The 23,458-nt window shown below is 44.9% G+C and overlaps 1 pseudogene across 1 annotated transcript; it reads left to right on the top strand.

Moving 5' to 3' along the window:
* Nucleotides 1-18,980: 18,980 nt before the first annotated feature.
* LOC122449241 lies at nucleotides 18,981-20,845 on the top strand (annotated as a pseudogene). The gene is made up of 2 exons (XR_006271929.1): nucleotides 18,981-19,013; nucleotides 19,860-20,845. The product of XR_006271929.1 is annotated as a DNA excision repair protein ERCC-1-like (transcript).
* The last annotated feature ends 2,613 nt before the right edge of the window (nucleotides 20,846-23,458 follow it).

Genomic DNA, 23,458 nt, shown 5'->3' with positions numbered 1-23,458 from the left:
TATACTTGGTCAGGGAACTAAGATCCCACATGTCATGTGGTATGGTGAAAAAAATAAATAAAAATAAAAAATGATGCATATTGTATAAACTTTATTAATTGTGGGATTGCAACAAATTTTCCAGAGGTCAGAATAATGCATATCCTATTATAGACAGTGATAACATGGTTTGTTATAGACTTCTCAGTGTTTTATATTATAAATAAATACGTGTGTGTGTGTGTGTGTGTGTATGTGTTAGTTGCTCAGTCATGGCTAACTCTTTTTGACTCCATGGACTCCTGCCAGCCTCCTCTGTCCATGGGATTCTCCAAGAAAGAATACTGGAGTGGGGAGCCATTCCCTTCTCCAGCAGATCTTCCCAACTCAGAGATCAAACCGGATCTCCTGTGTAGCAGGCAGATTCTTTACCATTTGTGCCACCAGGGAAGCCCAAATAAATACATAGAATCTAAAAAAAATTAGAATATATACTGGAAATGTGAGAAGATGGCAGGAGCAGGATAGCATAGAATTTGAATCTTCTGAAAGTACCACATAAAAAACAGAGCAGCTAGTTAAAAAAAATTAAAGATCTAAGGTTGATATTTATAACAAAAGTAGGTAACAAAATACAAGCACCAACAATCATAATGTCTTTGGCATCTATGTAGGAGAAGGTGGAGGAAGGTAACAGGGAATTGATGGACCTGAGAAATTATGAGATGACATTAGACATGATGGAAGCATGGAGGGTCAATCTGAGAGCAGGAACCAAACCTGGAAGGAGTTTGCCCACTCCAGTGATGGATAGAAACAGAGGGCTTGAGGTAAGGCCTGAAGGAACTGGGACCCTAACCTCTTTGGACATGAACTTTCTTTTTTTTTTTTGAGTCAGGTTGACTTTGTAAAAAATAATTTTTATTTATTTATTTTTTGGCTGTGTTATAGCCATGCATTCCGGGAAGCAAACTCACTCAGAAGGACAATGCAGATAGTGGAGTGCAGTTTATTACACCGGTGGGCCCAAGGCAGAGTCTCCTCTTAGCCAAGGACCCCGACCAGCATTTGTGAAAATCTTTTATACCCCATGTGTACGTGTCCAAACCCACCACCCCAATTCCCTTGAGACTTACATAAACAAAGGTAGGGTAAATACAACTACAATAACCCCATCATTCACGTGTTATGTGTTCAAACAGTCAATAATCAATAAGCCCACAGCTACATTCCAAACAGTTAATAATCAATAAGCTTGTGGTCACGTTCCAACCAGTTAATAATCAATAAGCCTGTGATTACATCCTGATAGATACGGAAAATGTTTATGACCTGTCTGGAGAGAGGGGTGATTACGGTATGTTTCCTCTTAGGCAATGAGTAGCCTGGATGTGATCTTCAAGATTCCCCTGTCCGGAGGGGGTCTTATCCTTCCACTGTCGTTCCCACAGGCACTAAGCAGAGAGTTCAGAGTCCACTGGAGAGGCAGCCGAGCGTGATCAGCACAGATAGCCCTGAGATGGAGTCCTGGCCCTATGAATTCCTTCTTCATTCCCCCCTCTTGATGCTCTTAGTTTCCGTAATGAGCATCATTCATTGAGATATAGTGTACCTTAGCCCTCCTGCCACCCACATGAGAGAATGTTATCAACCTCTGGGTTACAAAATTCACAAGGCATTGGAGGAAGCAGGGCCCACAAAGCAGTATGATTAAGATTACTATAACAACAGTTACAATGGTTTTCCACCAGTCTCCCTTTACCCAGGAGAGGACTGAAGTCCAAAAGGGAATATTTTCATTAGACATAGCTTTCACTTGATTTTGCCTATCCTCCAAGGCAGACAGGTCAGGGATGTACACACAACATTCGACTTTAATTATGGCGCAAGTCCCTCCTTGGGCTGCTGCGAGTATGTCTAATGCCATCCTATTTTGAATTACTGCCTTCCTCATCTGAATTTGTTCTTCATTCAAAGCTTGAATGGCTTTAGTACTGTCTAAGAGGGCCTGTTTAGTGAAATTAGTTAAGGCCTCTACCTTAACCATGATATCCGTTGTCCCTACAGAGGGTACAAACAAGGCAGCAAGATAGTCATACCATTGGAACACAGATCGTGTCCATCTTGCATGCAGATAAGGCAGGTTTACTGGAGGCTGGTGTAGGCCAGGCTTAATACTGCCATGGGTGAAAGCAAATCCTAATGTGCAATGCCCCACCCAGCCAACTGGTAACCATGGCCATAAGTTAAGCCCACAGAGCCACTGGGTCCCATTGGGGGCTACCCAGCGGATTCCAGGATTATATTTCCAGTCGGAACCGGGCCACTGAGCAGACTGATTGGGGTGACAGGTAACTTCCAAGATTTGTTTACATTGTTCAGGGGCCCAATAACCCATATATTTTAATTCTTTTGGGTCTAGGGGGCGGTCTCCAAATCCAATTTTCTGTTCTTTTTGTTCCCAGCAAATAGTAGCAGGGGTAATCAACTGTCCTTTCTCAGGAGTCATCCAGAAATATTCATCCCAGACCTGGTAGTATTGTCAAGGTACCGGGAGGCTTGTCCCCCTTTTGTAAGAGAGCCCTTCTCTTTAAGTTTCATATATGAGGTATAAGCCTTTGTTATCTCCGTAAGGCTGGTGTTCATGTTAAATGTAACTCTATGTCCCTGGCCCATTGATGGCTTCTTCTTACACCAGGAGAGCAAAGAAAGGTTATGGTTGGTGAGAGAGAGGAAAGTTCCTTTCTGTTGTTCTAAAAAGGAGCACAGTGGTATAAAGTCCCCATAACGGAGTGGCGATACCCACCAGGGGAGTCTGTCCATTACTGACAGGGGCATAGCCCCACATACCCAACAGTTGGAGGAGTTGTAGAATTTCACGTAAGAGTGTGCCCATGAGATGAAGACGTTGTCCTGTGCAGAAACAGTGGTCAGGTTCAGAATTGCGTTGGTGAGGCCGAGCAGCAGCTCTATCTTATAGAGGGCTCGTCCGGGACCTCGTTTTCTTCTTCCTCCTCAGAATGATCTTGGTTTCCCGTGGGTCGGTGGGGTCCTTCTGGGTGGTCCACTCGGCATCCTCCGGGTCAGCGTGGTATGCCTTCTTCGCTCTGGCGTAATGGATCAAGGGACAATACCTGCAACTGTAACTGCAGTGGGGGTAGTTAGAATAACATAAGGGCCCTTTCACCAAAGGGCTAGCAAATCATGTTTCCAATCTTTGACCCATACTTGGTCACCAAGCATAAACTCATGAATCTGTTCCCCAAGGGGGAACAGCACCCTTTCTTGTACAAACTTAGTTACCCGATTTATTACCTTACCCAGTTCCATCTGCTGTGAAATCCTATCCCCCCTTACCTGAGGCAAATTTGTTGACACCTGTTTTATTATGGGAGGAGGCCTCCCATACACAATTTCGTATGGAGAATAGCCTTGGGACTGTGGGGTCATCCTGAGTCTGAGCAGAGCCATTGGAAGCAAGTCCACTCAGGAGCAGTCAGTCTCTCTGATCCACTTGAAGAGTCTCTTTAAGTGTCCGGTTGGTTCATCCCACCATCTCAGAACCCTGGGCCTATATGCAGTGTACAGTTTCCATTTGATGTTTAAAGTTTTCTTACTTGTTGTACTAAATCAGCTACAAAAGCCGGGCCATTGCCTGATCCAAATCTGGGAACCATTTCCCTAAGCAGGCACCAGGCTACTTCTGATGCTCTTTCAGTCCAGGTAGGAAAAGCTTTTAGCCATCTCGGGAACGTACATACCATGACCAGCAGATAATGGTAGTGTCGGTGAAGTTTCATTTCAGTGAAGTCCACTCCCAGGTGTTCAAGGGGCAGTGTGCCTTTCAGCTGAATACCCGGAGGTTTTTGTCTGAATACCCAAGAGGCAGCATTAATCTGTGAGCAGGTAGCATGGCCTAGGTGGGTTGCTTGGTGTGTTTGGCTTACCAGAGTGTGTGCCAGCTCCTCTGGTACCAATAATTTGCCACTTGGCAGTTCCCACCATCTCTTTTCAGTCTTGATGGCCCCTTCTGCTCTGGCTAACCTGACAGCAGTTGTCCTTGTTTTATCAGGTGAGTGCCATCAGTATATAGGACCCAATTAGGGTCTGGAACCTTGAGCCCTTCTTTAAAACAAACCCCAGATACCTTACCTCCTCTTTGTAGATTGTGCCTTCTTCTTCGACACCCGGTAACCTGCTTCCATCAACAGCTGGAGCAGTGCATTTGTCCCTTTCCAGCATTTTTCCTTGGTCTCAGGCAGCCAGCAGCAGGTCATCCCCGTATTGTAGGAGCTGACATCCATACTCTTCCGGATGGAATGAGTCCAGATCAGAAGCCAAGGCTTCCCCAAAGATGGCTGTGGAGTTAGCCTTTGTTATCTGGTGCTCCCGACTGGATCTTCCCATTCAAAGGCAATGATGGGCTGTGATGCTGGGGCGAGGTGTATGCAGAAGGCATCCTTGAGATCTAGGCAAGTGTAAGCTTTAGTCCTCAGTGGGAGGAGGCTAAGCAAGGTATAGGGGTTTGGAACAGTGGGGTGTAAAGTCACAGTAGCCTGGTTGACTAGCCTGAGATCTTGTACAGGCCTATAGTCCTGTCCTCCTTCCCTTTTGACTGGCAGGATTGGCGTATTCCAAGCCGACTGGCTCTCTACTAGAATGCCTGCTTGTTTCCTATTGATGTAGGGCAATATGCCGGTTCAGCCCTCCATCCATAGCGGTTACCGGCACCCTCTAACTGGGATGGTGCCTGGTTTGAGTTCCATTATTACTGGGGTGTGATGTTCAGCCAGCCTGGGGGGAGGGGGGGTTGTCTTCCACCCAGACCTCAGGGAACAATTGAGTTAGCTCTCTCATGCTCTTCCGGCCCACCTGGCTCTGCCTTCAGAGGCTCATGCAACCTCCACTCATCTTGGGTTGGCACTGAGAGAGAGGGCAAATCAGTCATAGAGTCCGTCCAGAAGGTGGGCCTTGGAGAAAGTCACCTGTGCCCCTAGTATGGAGAGCAAGTCTCCGCCCAGCAGGGGTACTGGGCACTCAGGAATGTAGAGGAATTCATGAATCACTTGGTGCACCCCCCCCCATCTGACATTTTCTGGCCTGGCAAAACGATTTAATCATCTCTTCTCCCGATACCCCAGTTACAGCGGTAGTCATTTTGGACAGTGGTGCCACAGGTTTTGTTACTACCGACAGTTCTGCTCCTGTATCCACCATGAAGTCAATATTTTGGTCCCCCACTTTTACGGTTACCATGGGCTCTCAGGGACCTGATATCGCTGAGCCCTGGCAGCCCTAGTTAATTTCCAGGTCAGCAAGCCCCACAAGTGCGGGAGCTTCCTCTTCCTTCCTTGCCTTAGGGCATTCATTCTTCCAGTGGCCAAAAGCTCGGCACCGGGCTCACTGGTTTGGCTGTGACAGGCCCGGGGCCTCCCTTGGGACCAGTTGAAGGACTGTCCTGCCCCTGGGGCAGATGAGGTTTTCCGGAGGGCCCGAGATAGACTTTCCCAGAGCAGCAGCTTGCACTGTAATCTCTTGTCTGTTCTCTTTCATTCCCTCCGGCTCTCTGGCAGAGCGCAGTCTCTGCTTAATTCCAACGTCTCCCTCCCCTTCTTGTCAGTACTCACCGGGAGAGGCGGTATGATCCTGGAAGTGTTGGCCAGAGGCTTCTGTCACCAGGATCGGAGCCTGCCCAAACGGTGGCTCTACAACCTCTGGGAGAGCTGGCGGAGGAGCAGTGGCTGTTGCAGAAACTTCACCTGGCCCTGGATCGGGCATTAAGGCGGCCTCCGGTCCTGGTGAAGCACTGGGAGGCAGGCGCGTCATTATCCAGCATGGGGGAGGGGTCAGGTCATCCCCGTCCAAATCCTGTAGAATTTCCTTTTTTATCATCAGTCAATTTTTGTGCCATTAATATTTTCCCCTTTTCCTTCTGGATACAGAACCTTGTCCAAGTAGGAGGTTCTCAAGCTAACCCTAGCCATGAGTCAATAGATGGATATTGATCCAGGTGTTCTGGCTCTCCTGTGACTACTATATAGACTGCTTCCACTATTTTTAAGTTCACGGTGTTCTCTGGTGGCCATCCTGCTTCCATAGGGGTCCATTCGACCTCACAGAGTATGTGGAGGCAGTTAGGCTTCATCTTCACCCCATAGTCTCCTCCTAATCCCTTCTTTAAATTTTAAATCATGCACTCCAATACAGTTGCCTTAGATTCACTTCCCCCCATCTTGCTTACCTTCTCAGACCTTCTTCTACTTTTCCTTTTCGTTCTGTCTATGAAGTTCTCAGTACCCTATGATTTCCACTCAGTGACACTTAAATTGCCATTCTGCCTCCTTCCTAATTGGGGTGAGAAGAGGCTTACCTGCCAGATCCCAGAGGGAGAAGGGGGATCGGCATGTCTTCACCTGCCGGTCAGCACGGCTGAACCAGAACATCACATGGTCCACGGCTGTTTCTCCCTTGAAGTCCGTTCTGCCTTGGTGGGCTTGAAAACACAGGTGGGTTAAATATCCCATGTCCCAGGCCACCTCCAGAAAAGCCAATTCAGACTCACTTCTGTATCCCCCTCCTTCTAGCCTAACAATTCCGAGGGGGTCAAGAATTTCACAGCAGACAGGACACCTCCTGGGGGAGGGCAGAATACGAGCATACAAGGATCCTATCCAGTTTCCTATCCTAAAAATCCCCTGGCAATCGCTTGGTAATAATTTTCTCCGAGACGGCGTGGACACACCTCCTAAATGACCTTCACAAATTTCCTTCCTAAACCCTAGCACGCTCGTCAACCTGTGTACCAAGCAATCGCCACCTGCCTATTCCAGGCTCCTGTGGGTCCCCGCTCCTTCCAGTCCCTCCCAGGGGGGTGATCAGGCCCCGTCTTCCACCCTGCTGGGTGGGCTCCTCCTCACCTGAGCGCTCAGTTCCCCTGCTGCCGTCCACTACCTGCCAAAGCGAAGAAACCGGGCTTTGAAAGGCTGAATTCTTCCAGAGGGGCGAGGCGCCTTCCCCCCTCTAGGAGATTCAAGCCACAAAGCCTCGGGGTGGCCTCAAATGAGACCTGTCTCCTCAAAGTGAGGAGCTTCCCGGCCCATGCACCAAATGTTATAGCCACACATTCCGGGAAGCAAACTCACTCAGAAGGACAATGCAGATAGTGGAGTGCAGTTTATTACACCGGTGGGCCCAAGGCAGAGTCTCCTCTTAGCCAAGGACCCCGACCAGCATTTGTGAAAATCTTTTATACCCCATGTGTACGTGTCCAAACCCACCACCCCAATTCCCTTGAGACTTACATAAACAAAGGTAGGGTAAATACAACTACAATAACCCCATCATTCACGTGTTATGTGTTCAAACAGTCAATAATCAATAAGCCCACAGCTACATTCCAAACAGTTAATAATCAATAAGCTTGTGGTCACGTTCCAACCAGTTAATAATCGATAAGCCTGTGATTACATCCTGATAGATACGGAAAATGTTTATGACCTGTCTGGAGAGAGGGGTGATTACGGTATGTTTCCTCTTAGGCAATGAGTAGCCTGGATGTGATCTTCAAGATTCCCCTGTCCGGAGGGGGTCTTATCCTTCCACTGTCGTTCCCACAGGCACTAAGCAGGGAGTTCAGAGTCCACTGGAGAGGCAGCCGAGCATGATCAGCACAGACAGGCCTGAGATGGAGTCCTGGCCCTATGAATTCCTTCTTCAGCTGCACATGGGCCCTCTAGCTGCGGCGAGTGCGGGCTGCTCTCCAACATGGCGTGTGGGCCTCTCATTGCTGTGGCCTCTCGTGTTGCCGAGCGCAGGCTCCAGGACTCAGGGCCTCAATAGTTACCGCTCACGGGCTCTAGAGCGAGGGCTCGGTAGTTGTGCTTCATGAGCTCAGCTGCTTCATGACCCGTGGGATCCTTCCGGGACCAGGAATCAAACTCCCGCCCCCTAGCTGGCAGGTGGGCTCTTATCTACCGCACCACCAGGGAAGTCCCTGAATGTGAGCTTTTGAACCTGAGTAGTCCTGATGTCATTTAAAAGCAGGGGCCTATATTAAGGGAAACTTCTAGGAGTACACTAAAAATTGATAAGATAGTGTTAAAAAACAAAGCAAACAACTAAAGTAAGAGAAGGCTGAGAAAAAGTGGGGGAAAACAAAAGAACCAGGAAAGAAAGCAAACTGTTAAAAAAAAAACAAACTTTTAATTATAGAAGGCGGATTGCCACTTTTTGACATTACATGGACACAGCAGAAGAGGGTGCTCTGTGAAGTTAGAAAAGCTATTTGAACAAAATTCAAGGAAACTATACTCCCATCAGTATGATCACCAGAAACGTATCAAAATCAAATTTTCTATGATGAAAAGGGTTATGCAGCATTATAATATATCCAAGAGATAATGAAAGCTTGCCAGAGAGCCATGCTCAAAAAGGAGATGAAAATATAACATTCTATTTCAAAATAAGAGATTAAAGACAAACATAAATCAGAATTTGAAAAATTTAGAAATTGTATGACAGAACTGGGCTTCCCTTGTGGCTCAGCTGGTAAAGAATCTGCCTGCAATGTGGGAGACCTGGGTTCAATTCCTGGATTGGGAAGATCCCCTAGGTGAGCAAAAGTCTACCCACTCCAGTATTCTGGCCTGGAGAATTCCATGAACTGTATAGTCCATAAGCTTGCAAAGAGTTGGACACAACTGAGCAACTTTCAGTTTCACACTTTCATGACAGAACTAAAGAATTAGAAATAACAGACAAAATCATTTTAGAAATGAAGATGCAATTAGAAGAAGCAATAAAAACTATCCAAGCTATAATACAGAAGAGAGGGGGAAAAGGCTGAAAAAGATGATCAGAGCCTCTGTAGCCTATAGGACAATAACAGGTGGTATAATATATGTATTATAATTGGAGTCCTAAATTGGGGGTGGGGTGGGGCAAAGGAAAAATGGCAGAAAAAGTTTTCATATTTAATAAAAACAATAAATCTACAGACCCAAGAAGTACAACAAACCCCAGGCAGGAAAACTAAAAAGCAAATCACACCAAAGCATAACATAGTCAAACTGCTGAAAGCTAATGACAAAAACAAAAAACAGTCTTAAACTTAGAGAAATTCAGAGACACATACAGGGGAACAAAGATAAGAATGACTATAAAAACAAGCCATTGTCTTCCAGAAACATTTTTGAAGTACTGAAAGAAAACTCTGTCAACTTAGAATTCTCTATCCAGAAAAAATATCCATTAAAAATGAAGGTAAAAATACTTTCTCATATAAATAAAAGCTGAGAGAATCTGTGACTATCACTTAACTGCAAAAATGTTAAAGGAAGTTCTTAATGCTAGAGAAATATGACACCATCTGGAAACTTGCAGCTACATGAATGAAAGCAAAGTGGAAGAAATGGTAAACATGTGAGTATTTATAAAAGAATTTCCTCTCATTTAAAAATTTTATTACAAGATAAGTCACAGCTTAAAAATAATAACAAAATGGGACTTCCCTGTCGGTCCAGTGGTTAAGGCTCTGTACTTCCACTGTGGGGGCTCAGGTTCAACCCCTGATTGGGGAACAAATATCCCACATGCCACACAATGCGGCCAAAAAATAAATAAAAATGAAAATAATGACAGTGTTTCATGGTGCTTGTAACGTATGTAGAAGCTACATGTATGACCACAATAGCACAAAGAATGCAATGGGAGATAGAAGCAGATTGTTATAAAGGTCTATAAACCACATAAAGTGGTGTTTGGTTTACAGCTAGACTATGATAGGATAAATACGTATATATAAAAAGGAGGCGATCACTAAAAACAAAAGTCAAAAGAAGGTACTTCCAAGGAAGAGATGTTTAAAATAATAGTAGTTTAAAAATATATTTTATATCTGGCAGAACAAAGGATTTCCAATACCCATCTTATAAACATTTCCCCAGCTCTTGTAAAACTTAATGTTATTTATTACAGGTAATACATTTACTTGTCTTAAAAATCAAATCATAGCAAAAGGTGTACAGATGCAATAAATGTATTTATCCATGTTTAAATATGCATCCGTATTTTATACATAAACTAGTGAATATGTAAGTATAATTTTTTTCTATTTAAAAAATATGTGTATGAATGATGGCAAATTAACACAGTCTTATGTACTTTGATTTTTCACTTAATATTTTCCCTTGGAGTTCATTCCATTTCAGAATGTTGAAAGCTTCTTCATCCTTTCTTAAGCTGCACACTGTGCCATTGAAGAGACAGCACAACTGTTCACTGAGCAATTTCTTATTGATACATATTTTTTCCATTTTCTTAGATAATAACAATAAATAAAAAATAACATTGTGCATATGCTTTTTTACATAGATGCAAGGATATCTAACAGATAAATTTCTAGAAGAGGAATTTTTGGATTAAAAGGTGTGTGTACTTATAATTTTTAACTATTGTCAAATTGCTCTCCATAGAGGCTGGATCAAGATACAATACAATGAACAATGTATGAGAGTGTCCATTTGCTCACATCCTTGTCAATGACATGTTTTCAAATTTTTTGATAGTTATCATTCTGCTGCTGCTTCTGTGCTATGCTCAGTCATATCCGACTCTTTGTGACCCCATGGACACTAGGTTCATATATATAGCACACTAGGTTTCTCTATCCATGGAATTTTCCAGGCAAGAAAACTGGAGTGAGTTGCTATTTCCTACTCCAGGGGATCTTCCCAATCCAGGGATTGAACCCATGTCTCCTGCATTGGCAGGCAAATTCTTTACTACTGTGCCACGTGGGAAGCCTCAGTAATGTATAGTGTTGATAAATAATGACAATTTTGCCTTAGAGCCACTTGTTTCTCTTTTATGTCTTCCTTCATTGTGTTGACCTTAACTTCAAGAACAATATTAAAAAATAATGATGAGACTGAGCATCCTTTTCTGGGTACTTATTTTAATGAAATAGTCTATAGTATTCTCTTGATGAAAGTGAAAGAGGAGAGTGAAAAAGTTGGCTTAAAGCTCAACATTCAGAAAACTAAGATCGTGGCATCCAGTTCCGTCACTTCATGGCAAACAGATGGGGAAACAATGGCTGACTTTATTTTTCTGGGCTCCAAAATCACTGCCAATAGTGATTGCAGCCATGAAATTAAAAGATGCTTACTCCTTGGAAGGAAAGTTATGACCAACCTAGATACCATATTAAAAAGCAGAGACATTACTTTGCCAACAAAGGTCCGTCTGGTCAAGGCTATGGTTTTTCCAGTGGTCGTGTACAAATGTGAGAGTTGGATTATAAAGAAAGCTGAGCGCCGAAGAATTGATGTTTTTGAACTGTGGTGTTGGAGAAGACTCTTGAGAGTCCCTTGGACTGCAAGGAGATCCAACCAGTCCATCCTAAAGGAGATCAGTCCTGGGTGTTCATTGGAAGGACTGATGTTGAAGCTGAAATTCCAATACTTTGGCCACCTGATGCGAAGAGCTGACTCATTTGAAAAGACCCTGATGCTGGGAGGGATTGGGGGCAGGAGGAGAAGGGGACGACAGAGGATGAGATGGTTGGATGGCATCACTGACTCGATGGACATGGATTTGGGTGGACTCCAGGAGTTGGTGATGGACAGGGAGGCCTGGTGAGCTGTGGTTCATGGGGTCGCAAAGAGTCGGACACGACTGAGCGACTGAACTGAACTGAACTGAAGTACGATATTGCTACTCTTGATTATGTTAAGAGATTATCTTACTCTTCCTAAAATTTTAACAATTAAAAAAAGAACCAATAGAAATGCATGTAGAATTTTAGCAAATGTCTTTTAAAATGTAGATTTGAGTGATTTATTTTTCTTATTGATGAACTGTATAATTTTAATACCTTTCCCAATGTCAAACCATCCTTCCATTGCTAGAATAACCCTTGCTTGAGTATCACAGTTTTTTTTTTTTAATGTGCTTTGATCCAATTTGGTAAAATTTTTCTCAAAATTTTTCTGTCCATATTCGAAACTGAGACTGCCTGTTGTTTCTTCTCGTGTTTATACTGTTCTTGACAGGTTTTGTTGTCAGGGTTATGATGACCTCATAAAATGAGCTGGGCAGCTTTTCTTTGCTTTTTTGCCGTGCTGCTCTCCTGGCTTGGGGAGAACAAGGCTGGCCTGCGTTCAGAGCTCGCTCAGGACCCCTGGTGACCTCCAGCATGTTCCCCGCCCTCTTCTGGACTCCTGATGCTGTTGTCTCTGGCATCTCTCTGCTTTTCCTAAGGCCGGACTTCCCAGTGTGCTCCCTTGGCGTCTATGCTCCGATGTGGGCTGGCCTCCGGGTGAACCCAGGGGAGGGGATTTCCTTGGCAGATGGAGCATCTCTGTGTGCCCCTCCTACTTCCTCCAGGAGCCGGACCCCCCCCCCCACCCCCCCAACAAGCAGCTGCAGCCACCAGCTCTCTCCTGGGTTTCTGTTTTCAGCTCTCTGCTGCCCTCACCTGCCCTCTGGCCACCGTGTCTGTCCTTACCATGATTCTCTTCAGCCAAAAGAACTGAGAACAGGGCTTACTCCTGTTCAGTGTTCATGGATGTCTTGAAGCCCCCTGGGAGTTCTCCAGAGCAACTGATTAGAAGTGAATGCTCCAGGGAACAGAATAGGTGTTCTGGCTCTCTCTGAAGAAAGAGAATGCAAGAATAGACCCAGAGCCTGGTCTCTGCCCTTATGGGAGAAGCACAAATCACATTTCTGTTACAGGTCACCTCTCAGAAGGCTTGATGTGTTCTGGCAGGGCAGTCAGAGTGGGGAGGGGTCACATTTCGTCTGGACCTTTGTCCATTGTGAATCGGTGTCCCCAGAGACATCTGTGGCCTAAGAGGTGCCTATGACTTACACCTCTACACCCTCCACCCCCTAGGCTGTTTTCCCTTCTTTTCCTGCCACCTGAGACAGTTTGTATGTTCATCCTTTCTGTTCCACTCTCAGCTGTGAATGACACCAGATGGTGAAGTCTGAGCTATTCTGTGAACATCTGGCTCAGGCTGACGCTTTCCTTGCCAATCTCCCCTGATGCCATTTAAGGCCGAGGCTGTGGGGAGGCACTTTGTACATATATTGTTGGTCACAATTAAATCTCATCTAGTGGTGAAGAGTCGAGCAGATTTGGTTTGAACCCTGGGTATGTCACTTACAAACCCTGAACAAGTAACTTGTCCTCTCTGTGCCAACATTCCTTGTCTTTAAACTAGGAAAATGATAAATGGACTTGTTAGGTTGTTGTGAGATACTAATGCATGTAATGCATTTGACCTGATGCCTGACCTAGCACACATTCTATAGATGATAGTTCAGTTCTTTATTATTCTGATTATTATTTCTTCTGTGAAATCAAGGTAACTCCTTAGCTGACATTCAGGACTCTACACAATCACTTTTCAAGCTGTCTTTCCAGCCTTAACTCTACCGCTCCATTGTACATACTCTATTAATCAGCCAAATTTTTACCTCCTTGTTTTCGTTCATGCTGTTCCCTTACACTGATCTCTTCCCATCTCTTCATCATTTGCTGAGAAATTTCCCAATTGTTAAGGCCCAGTTTAAATACTATGATCCATGAGGAGTTCTTGGAGGCCCCATTCAGAGGCTGTCTGCTTCCTCTGGGAATGTTACCATTGTAACTGTTATCAATCAAGAATCTAGTGATAAGATTTGGCCCCAAGAGTGAAATTTAATGTCAAAGTTCATGTGACAAATGTCCTGAATTTCCATGGATATGTCCCTCTTGGAGAGTTATTCTGACTGCCTCAGGACTTAGGGGCCCTGCTGGCTCCAGAATTTCATCACCAAAAGGGCTGGGAGGCAGTCTGGTAGTAGGGGACGCTAGGGTTGCATGGTGAATACCACTGTGATGTCTGTTTATCAGGATGCTTAGGGGTAGGGTTAAGAGATTGGAGTCAGGTAGCATTGGTCCTACTGATGAACTATGGATACTTCCTAATCCATGACTGAACGGACTAGTTAGACTTTGACAATAACTAACCCAGCTCTAATGTAGGCTGTTCTTAGAAAAGAGAATGTGAACAAAGGTGCAAGGTGGTCCTGTGGTGACAAGTTAGGGTGTTAACATATGTTGTGTCACAGACACCTCCAGGTCTCTTTGTGAAAGTCCTGCTGGGGAAATGGGACCTTTTCCTGGGTTGGGCTGGGCTGGCTGGTGTGGGCATGAACTTGACATTCCTAGAAGTTGAATTAGTCAAAACTTGGGCCTTGGTAGTCAAGGACCTTACCTCTCCAGGGACCTCTCAGGTCTGATGGGAGCTTGGCATAGACCTGTCTACCAAGAATCACAGGCAGGAGGTCAGGCTATGGGCAGAGGTGTACTTATCTCTGGCAAGTGGCTTGGGGGCTGTCCCCAGGGATTCCAAGGGTCTGGCTGTGCTTTGGAGCATGAAACTGGTGAGGGGCAGGGGGGTGGGGCAGGCTGTGTGTGTGATTTGGTGTCTAGGCATCCTCCCCCTGGATCAGAGGATGCCTAGGAGGCAGGAGTGGAGACCTGTAGTACGAAGGGAAAGTCAGGGAGTGACCCAGAGGACTTGAGAGATTCTTGTTCCTCTGAACTTCTGTGTGAGGCAGCAAAGGATAAACCGGGCCCAGGGAACAACCAGCAGAGAGCCTTTTAGAGCACAGTCATGGAAAAGCCTCATTATGCCATATTCCAGCCTAGGCCCCAGGATCCAGTCCCTTCCTTGCCTTTCACTGAAAAGTTTGTTTCTCTCAGGCTTTGAGGAATCATTAATGCTGTTTTCCAGATACTTCCAGTTCTCCTCTATTCCAGGCACAGAGTAAGACTGCATTTCCCAGGCGCCCTTGTGACTGGAGCCAAAGTGACAATTTGAAGCCAATGGGTTGGGACCGGAAGGGGTATGTGTATGCATCACTTCTGGACCAGAACATCTCATTATCAATACCATATCATCTGGAACTCTCTTTCTGCCAATGGTTTGGGCAATGCTCAAGATGATGGCTGATATATCAGCCTGGGTTCCCAAGGAAGAGATGTGGAGCAAAGCCCCCAGTCCTGGACAGGTAGCATAAGAGGGGAAACAAACTGGGTTACTGTGAACCACTTATTTCTCTCAGTTCTGCTTCATGGGGGATCCAGGCCCCCTGCCTACTCCCCCATTTTACTCTTCCACCTTGTTGGAAGATGTGTTTATTTTCCCTCCCAAGACAGTGCTTTCTGATTTACTTTTGTCTTTCTCTATCCTCCTCTTTCTTTTCCTAGTTCTTATCTTTTGCACACATATCCCTGGGTCCTGGTGCTACCTTGTCATCGATTAGCTCATCCTTGGGACCCTCGAAGTCCCCTCTTGGACCATGAAGAAAGCTGGGCATACTGCAGGCAAGACTGCAGAAGCTGGAGTGGGCAAGGGCAGAGGGCGTGTTGTAGCTTCCAAGATGTCCCTGGTGAGCCTCGCCTCCGGGTATCACACCCTCGTGTAGTTCCCTCCCACCTGGTACCAGTGTAGGTCTGTGAGAGCAACAGAGTCTGGCAGAAGCACTGGGATGTCACCTCCTAGATTATAAAAGATTGCAGCTTCTGTTGCTCTCTCTCTTGGTAATTCCCTCTGGGGGAAACTGTCATGAGATGCTATGGAGAGGTCCCTGTGACAAGAAACTGAAGCCTCCTGCCATTAATGCTGTGAGTGAACTTGAAAGTTGATGCTCCAGTCAAGCCTCAGAAGACTGGAGCCCTGGCTGACACCTTGAGTGCCACCTCCCAAGAGACCCCTTTGCTAGAACTACCTTGCCAAGCCACTCCTGGATTCCTGACTCCATAATACACTGCGGTTGTCTTAAGCTACAAATTTTGGAGTAACTCATTATGTGGCAATAAATAACTAATACAGGGAAGATGCTGGGTAGATTTTTGGGGGACCTCAAAGCTGAGTACAATAAAGATGATAGGTCTCAACTTAGCCTAGGCTGTGTCCCTTGCTCAGGGACAGATTTGGCCATGGGGTGCCTTTACACATCATTACTGAGGGACCTTCCAGGACAGCACGCAACCCAGGGGGAGAGGAGCAGGATATGTGAACACAGCCTGGTGTCTTATCCCTTAGAAATGTCTCTTGACTCAGTTCTAAGAGACCCACTCAAATCTGTTTTGTGATAAACATCGAAACCATTTTACAAAGAATGTAAAACATTGGTGCATTAGCCGCATTCCTTTAGGACAACTTTGCTTAGTGTGACACGCAGAGAGACAGCTAGTGTGACTCTGTGAGGATTCCAGCACACACATAGAGCCATGTAGAGTAGTGGATACCCCAGAGATAAGTGACAACAACCATAGGAATGAGCATCTAAGTTGTTGACAGGGAGCAGTAAGTTGATGAAATCAACTATTGCTTTTAAAGCATCTTCCCTTGTGCTTATAGCCTTTTGGGGCTTGGGAAAATCTGGGGTCCAATAACAACAACAACAACAAATCCTGTTCTTCCATTTATTAAACACTTGCTTTGTTTGACTTCAGAGTAAATAGTTGATGAAAGTGAAGTGAAATGTTATTCAGTCATGTCAGTCATGTCCGACTATTTGTGCCCCCCTGAGCTGTAGCCTGCCAGGCTGCTCTGTTCATGGGATTTCCCAGGCAAGAATACTGGAGTGGGTAGCCGTTCCCTTCTCCAGGGGATCTTCCCGACCCAGAGATCAAATACCTGGGTCTCCTGCATTGTAGGTAGATTCTCTACAGTCTGAGCCACCAGGGAAGCCCAAATAGTTCGTGCATGTCATCATAGTTTTCAAGTTTTGAAATACCCTATTAAGTGAATATTGCTCCCGTTTTACAGATGAAGAAACTGACATTGCATAACTTGCTTCCTACAGAAGTCAAAGCAAGGGCCACACAGGCAGTCACCTTCCACTCCTAAAGGCACCATCCTCTGGTTCCTACATCTGACAAGGAGGGCTTAGCTCCAGTTGTGTTCTAAGCACTTGTAAATCTGGCCATGTTGTGAGACCACGTCCCCTGAAAGAGAGTTCATGCTACCACCTCAGTAAGGCTCTTGGCTCCAGGGATCCAGGGACTGTGTAGAGTGGGGCAGGGGTGTTTCCAGAGTTGGGGAAAGGGTAGCTGAGTGCCTCCAGGGCTCAGGGGCAAGGTGGGTTCCCTGAGATGAGTCTTTATGTCTTTATCACCCACAGCCTCCACTAAGCCCAACACAGAGTCTCATGTACCTGTACCAGGGAGGGTACACTTGCAAAAGAGGATTTGCTAGATAACTGATGTCCACTCTGTCCATCCAAGAGGGGGGTCTTTTTAATGCTTAGCTTTTGAGAGGGAAATCTATCTAAAATGGCATATAGCTTTTAATTTTTTTAATTAATTATTTTAATTGGAGTCTAATTACTTTACAATATTGTAGTGGTTTTTTTGCCATACATTGACATGAATCCACCATGGGTGTACATGTGTTCCCCATCCTGAACCCCCCTTCCACCTCCCTCCCCATCCCATCCCTCTGGATCATCCCAGTGCACCAGCCCTGAGCACCCTGTCTCATGCATCAAACCTGGACTGGTGATCTGTTTCACATATGGTAATATACATGTTTCAATGCTATTCTCTCAGATCATCCCACCCTCACATTCTCCCACAGAGTCCAAAACTCTGTTCTTTACATCTGTGTCTCTTTTGCTGTCTTGCATATAGGGTCATCATTACCATTTTTCTAAATTCCATATATATGTGTTAATATACTGTATTGGTGTTTTTCTTTCTGTATAATAGTCTCCAGTTTCATCCACCTCATTAGAACTGATTCAAATGCATTCTTTTTAACAGCTGAGTAATACTCCATTGTGTATATGTACCACAGCTTTCTTATCCATTTATCTGACGATGGACATCTAGGTTGCTTCCATGTCCTAGCTACTGTAAACTGCTGTGTTGAACACTGGGGTACATGTGTCTCTTTCAATTCTGGTTTCCTCAGTGTGTATGCCCAGAAGTGGGATTGTTGGGTTGTAAATCACTGCAGACAGTGATTGTAGCCATGAAATTAAAAGATGCTTACTCCTTGGAAGGAAAGTTATGACCAACCTAGATACCATATTAAAAAGTAGAGACATTATTTTGCCAACAAAGGTCCGTCTAGTCAAGGCTATGGTTTTTCCAGTGGTCATGTATGGATGTGAGAGTTGGACTGTGAAGAAAGCTGAGCGCCGAAAAATTGATGCTTTTAAACTGTGGTGTTGGAGAAGACTCTTGAGAGTCCCTTGGACTGCAAGGAGATCCAACCAGTCCATCCTAAAGGAGAGCAGTCCTGGGTGTTCATTGGAAGGACTGATGCTAAAGCTGAAACTCTAATACTTTGGCCACCTCACACAAAGAGCTGATTCATTGGAAAAGACCCTGATGCTGGGAGGGATTGGGGGCAGGAGGAGAAAGGGACGACAGAGGATGAGATGGCTGGATGGCATCACCGACTCGATGGACATGAGTTTGAGTAAACTCCGGGAGTTGGTGATGGACAGGGAGGCCTGGCGTGCTGCAATTCATGGGGTCACAAAGAGTTGGACATGACTGAGTGACTGAACTGGACTGAACTGAATGGCAGTTCTATATCCAGTTTTTTAAGGAATCTCCACACTGTTCTCCGCAGTGGCTGTACTAGTTTGCATTCCCACCAACAGTGTAAGAGCGTTCCCTTTTCTCTGCACCCTCTCCAGCGTTTATTGTTTGTAGACTTTTTGATAGCAGCCTAAAATGGCATATATCTTATGGGTCTTTTTAAGCCATCTATAGGAATCATATTTTACAACATGGTGAAGGGGAAGTGACTTGGACTTTGGAGTCATAAGGATATGGTTTCTTTTACTCAATCAACTAATAAAGCACAAAAAAATAAAAAATTAAAATTAAAAAAAGGAGATTTGGGAAATTATTATCAGTTAGGAAATGGGATCTGATAGAAGAAAATGACTGTTCTCTTGAGGTTTTGTGTGGGTTTGTGTGGAATATGGATCAACTAGCTGAAGAAGTAGGTGAGCAGGTGAGACACTGTTGGGTCATGGCAAGGATGACCAGATGAGATCGTCACAGGAAGTTTACCTGGAGCCAAACTAGAGAGGAGAGATTGTCAATTCATCCTAGGCCCCCATGGTGGCTATAACACTACAGTCACGCTTAGTAATAGTCACTGTGTGTGTATGTATGTATTTATTGGGTTGACCAAAGAGTTCATTTGCTTTTTTTAATAAGATGGCCCTAGTAGCACTTAGGTGTGTGTGCTCAGTTGTGTCCGACTCTTTGCGACCCCATGAACTGTAGCTTGCCAGCCTCCTCTGTTCATGGGATTTCCCAGAAAGAATACTGGAATGGCTTGCCAGTTCCTCCTCCAGGGGATCTTTCTGACCCAGAGATGAAAACAGCGTCTTTTGCGTTGCAGGTAGAGTTGTCTTTAACCGTTGTGCTTCCCTCGTGGCTTAGCTGGTAAAGAATCCATCTGTAATGCTGGAGACCTGGATTCAATCCCTGGGTTGGGAACATCCCCTGGAGAAGGGAAAGTCTACCCACTCCAGTATTCTTGCCTGGAGAATTCCATGGACTGTATAGGCCATGGGGTCGCAGAGTCAGACATAACTGAGCAACTTTCACTTTCATTCAAAACAATTTTGTTAGATTGTATTGTGACAGCTGTCATATCAGCCTGCATTAAAAACTTATCAAAATTGGTGAATTTTTGTGTAGCTATTTTAATACTGAAGATGCAAGAAAAAAGTCACATTTTCAGCATATTATGTTTTACTTCAAGGAAGGTGAAAATGCAACTGAAACACCAAAAAAGATTTGTGCAGTGTATGGAGAAGACACTTTGACTGCTAGAACATATTAAAAGTGCTTTGCGGGGTCTTTTCCTCACGGCCTGGAGAGGAGGCCCCAGAAGGAGCTTGCAATAGACGAAGAGGCAGTGCAAAAGACTGCTGGCCCACCCACAAGGAAGAAATTCCTCATTCCTACGGACGAGGATGTGGTCCCTCCTCCTGGGGCCAAGCCTTTATTCAGATCCACACGGAGCCTGCCCACCGTGGAGATCTCACCCCCGCCAGGCCCTCAGACCTACGCTGAGTACGCCCTCTCTGGACCTCCAGGCAGGGCTGAAGCCACACGCCCTGTGGGGCCAGAACCCCTGGCAGGAGAGGCCCCCAAACCAGGAGCAAAATCCAACAGCATCATTGTGAGCCCCCGGCAGAGGAGCAACCCAGTGCTGAGGTTCGTGCGCAATGTGCCCTGGGAGTTCGGGGACGTGCTCCCCGACTAGGTGCTGGGCCAGAGCACCTGTGCCCTCTTCCTCAGCCTCTGCTACCACAACCTCCACCCAGACTGCATCCACCAGCGGCTGCAGACCCTGGGGAAGAGCTATACCCTGCAGGTCCTGCTTGTCCAGGTGGACGTGAAAGATCCTCAGCAGGCCCTCAAGGAGCTGACTAAGATGTGCATCCTGGCCGACTGCCCCCTGATCCTGGCCTGGAGCCCCGAGGAGGCCGGGCGGTACCTGGAGACCTACAAGGCCTATGAGCAGAAGCTGGCCGATGTCCTGATGGAGAAGCTGGAGCAGGACTTTGTTTCCCGGGTGACTGAATGTCTGACCACTGTCAAATCAGTAAACAAAACGGACAGTCAGACCCTCCTGACTACTTTTGGGTCTCTGGAACAGCTCATAGCTGCATCCCGGGAAGATCTGTCTTTGTGCCCAGGCCTGGGACCCCAGAAGGCCCGAAGGCTGTTTGATGTCTTCAATGAGCCCTTCTTGAAAGTGCATCACTGACTCCAGATGCCAAGGAGGTCCTTGGTGTGATAATAAAGCAATTTTTCTGGCAAAAATAAAATAAAATAAAATTAAATTAAATTGCTTTGTGAAGTTTTGTGCTGGAGATTTCTTGCTGGATGATTCTCCATGGTTGGGTACACAAGTTAAAGTTGATGGCAATTAAATTGAGACATTAATTGAGAAAATCAATGTTATACCACATGGGAGATAGCTAACATTCTCAAAATATCCAAATCAAGCATTAAAAATAATTTGTACTAGCTTGGTTACGTAATCATTTTGATGTTTGGGTTCCACTTAAGTGAAGTGGAAAGAAACCTTCTTGACCATATTTCCACATAAGATTCTTTACTTAAATGTAGCAAAAACATTCTGTTTTTAAAACAAATTGTGACAGGCAATGAAAAGTGGATACTGTACAATAATGTGGAATGGAAGAGACTGTAAGGCAAGTGAAATGAACCACCACCAACCACAGCAAAAGATAGTCTTCATCCAAAGAAGGTGATGTGGTATATATGGTGGGATTGGAAGGGAGTCCTTTATCGTGAGCTCCTTCTGGAAAACCAAACAGTTAATTCCAAAAAATACTGCTCCCAATTAAACCAACTGAAAGCTGCACTCGACAAAAAGCATCCTGAATTAGTCAACAGAAAATGCATAATCTTCCACCAGTATAATGCAAGACCACGTGTTTCTTTGATGACCAGGCAAAAACTGTTACAGGTTGGCAGCGAAGTTCTGATTCATCCACCATATTCACCAGACATTGTACCTTCAGATTTCCATTTCTTTCAGTCTTTACAAAATTCTCTTAATGGAAAAAAATTCAATTCCCTGGAAGAGTGTAAAAGGTACCTGCAACAGTTCTTTGCTCAAAAAAATAAAAAGTTTTGGGAAGATGGAATTATGAAGTTGCCTGAAAAATGGCAGAAGGTAATGAAACAAAACAGTGAATACATTGTTAACTAAAGTTCTTGGTGAAAATGAAAAAATGTCTTTTATTTTTACTTAAAAACCAAAGGAATTTTTTCACCAACCCAAATACATATACATGTGTGTGTATATGTATTATTATATACAATAATAGTTATACAAGAATTATACAAAATTATATTTTACATACTATGTAATATTATATATATCACAAATACATGTAACACATATATGTAATGTATATACACACACAATAGACATATATCACACATATTACATATATGTATAATACATATATGTATTGCATATATTACATAAAATTATGTAATATTACATAATATGTAACATACAATAATATAATTCTGTATGACTATTATATAATTGCAATTGTTATTGTGTAATAGTGTGAGAGATCGAGACTTGGCGTGCTGAGTCTATGTGGTCACAAAGAGTCGGACATGACTGGGCGACTGAACAACAATTGTGTAACTTATATTACATTATATAATGTCAATTATGTTCTATATACTTACGTGTGTAAATATATATATATGTATATCCTATATATATGATTAGTAAACATTAGTACATGTTTGATCACATAGGATGGGTTCGGGTCTTTCAAATGATTCTTTGCCACCTCTACACAGTCCTGGGTCACAGAGGCCTTTCAGGTTTGCATAGGAAGGAGCCTGCAAGGGTGGCCACCCAGCGCTGTAGTCATCATTCCAGGGCTGACCTCCAGACGAGCTGCTCTTGTTTCTGTGTGTCTGGGCTGCATGTTAGACTTGACCTGCCGCAGAGCACATAAAGCCCCCGTGGAAGAAACACACAGGCCCTGATGACTGGGCAGGAGAATCCAGACCCTCTTCAGATCCCGCAGGCTCCCTGGGAGGTGGGGTCCTGACCTGACTCTCAGAGAGGAGCCATGGTCCTGAACAGTAAGTGATGGGTCTGGAAATGGGTTTGGGAGTTGGGAGAGGAGCTGAGGCTCCTGCATTTTGCACGCTGAGAAGCAGAAGTCTTTTAGAGATATAGGACTTGACTGCGAGTTGTGAAACTGGGGTGCCATCTGCTTTTCAGGCCCTTTGGATGGTATTTAAGAGCCTCCTTTGCCTAGCCAGCTTTCCTATCCAGCATCAGGGAGAACTCATACCTTTGACCACGCCACAGGATCCTAGCACAGGATCTAAGAGGGGCTCCACATACCCTCATTCCCCTCTTGGCTCAGTCCACAGCTTGTCTCTTAACCTAACTATAATCCCTACAAGGGCAGATACCATGTCTTAATTCATCTTGGATGCTTCTGTAGCTCTTTACCTCCCTCTCTCCTTGTACTTTGCAGATAATATATAATAGAGGATGCCAGTGACCATTTGTTAAAGACCCTTGTCCCCAGATGCTCCTTAGCAGTTCTCTCTTCCTCTGCCCTAGAGACCAACTGCTGTGGCTTGATGACTTGACACTGTCAGCCAGAGTTCTTAAACTGCAGTTTATCATAGTCTGTCGTCTCCAGATTCTTGCTTAATTCCTCTCTCTCTGGAAATATGCCAGATAAATCACAGTCAGTCATATCCGTACTTCACCTCTCCCCAGAAGAGCCAGAGGGAGGGCAGAGTTAGAAGGGCCCTGGGAAAGCATCCTCATATTATAGACAGAAAAACAAAACCCCTGGGGAGAGAAGGGACTTGCCCAAGGTCATGGTTTTGAGTCAGGGCCAGAAGTCAGCT

Source organism: Cervus canadensis, chromosome 11 (genome assembly GCF_019320065.1).
Source record: "Cervus canadensis isolate Bull #8, Minnesota chromosome 11, ASM1932006v1, whole genome shotgun sequence".
Classification (NCBI taxonomy): domain Eukaryota; kingdom Metazoa; phylum Chordata; class Mammalia; order Artiodactyla; family Cervidae; genus Cervus; species Cervus canadensis.
Note: the sequence above shows the minus strand (reverse complement) of the source record. Positions and strands in the feature narration are given on the sequence as shown.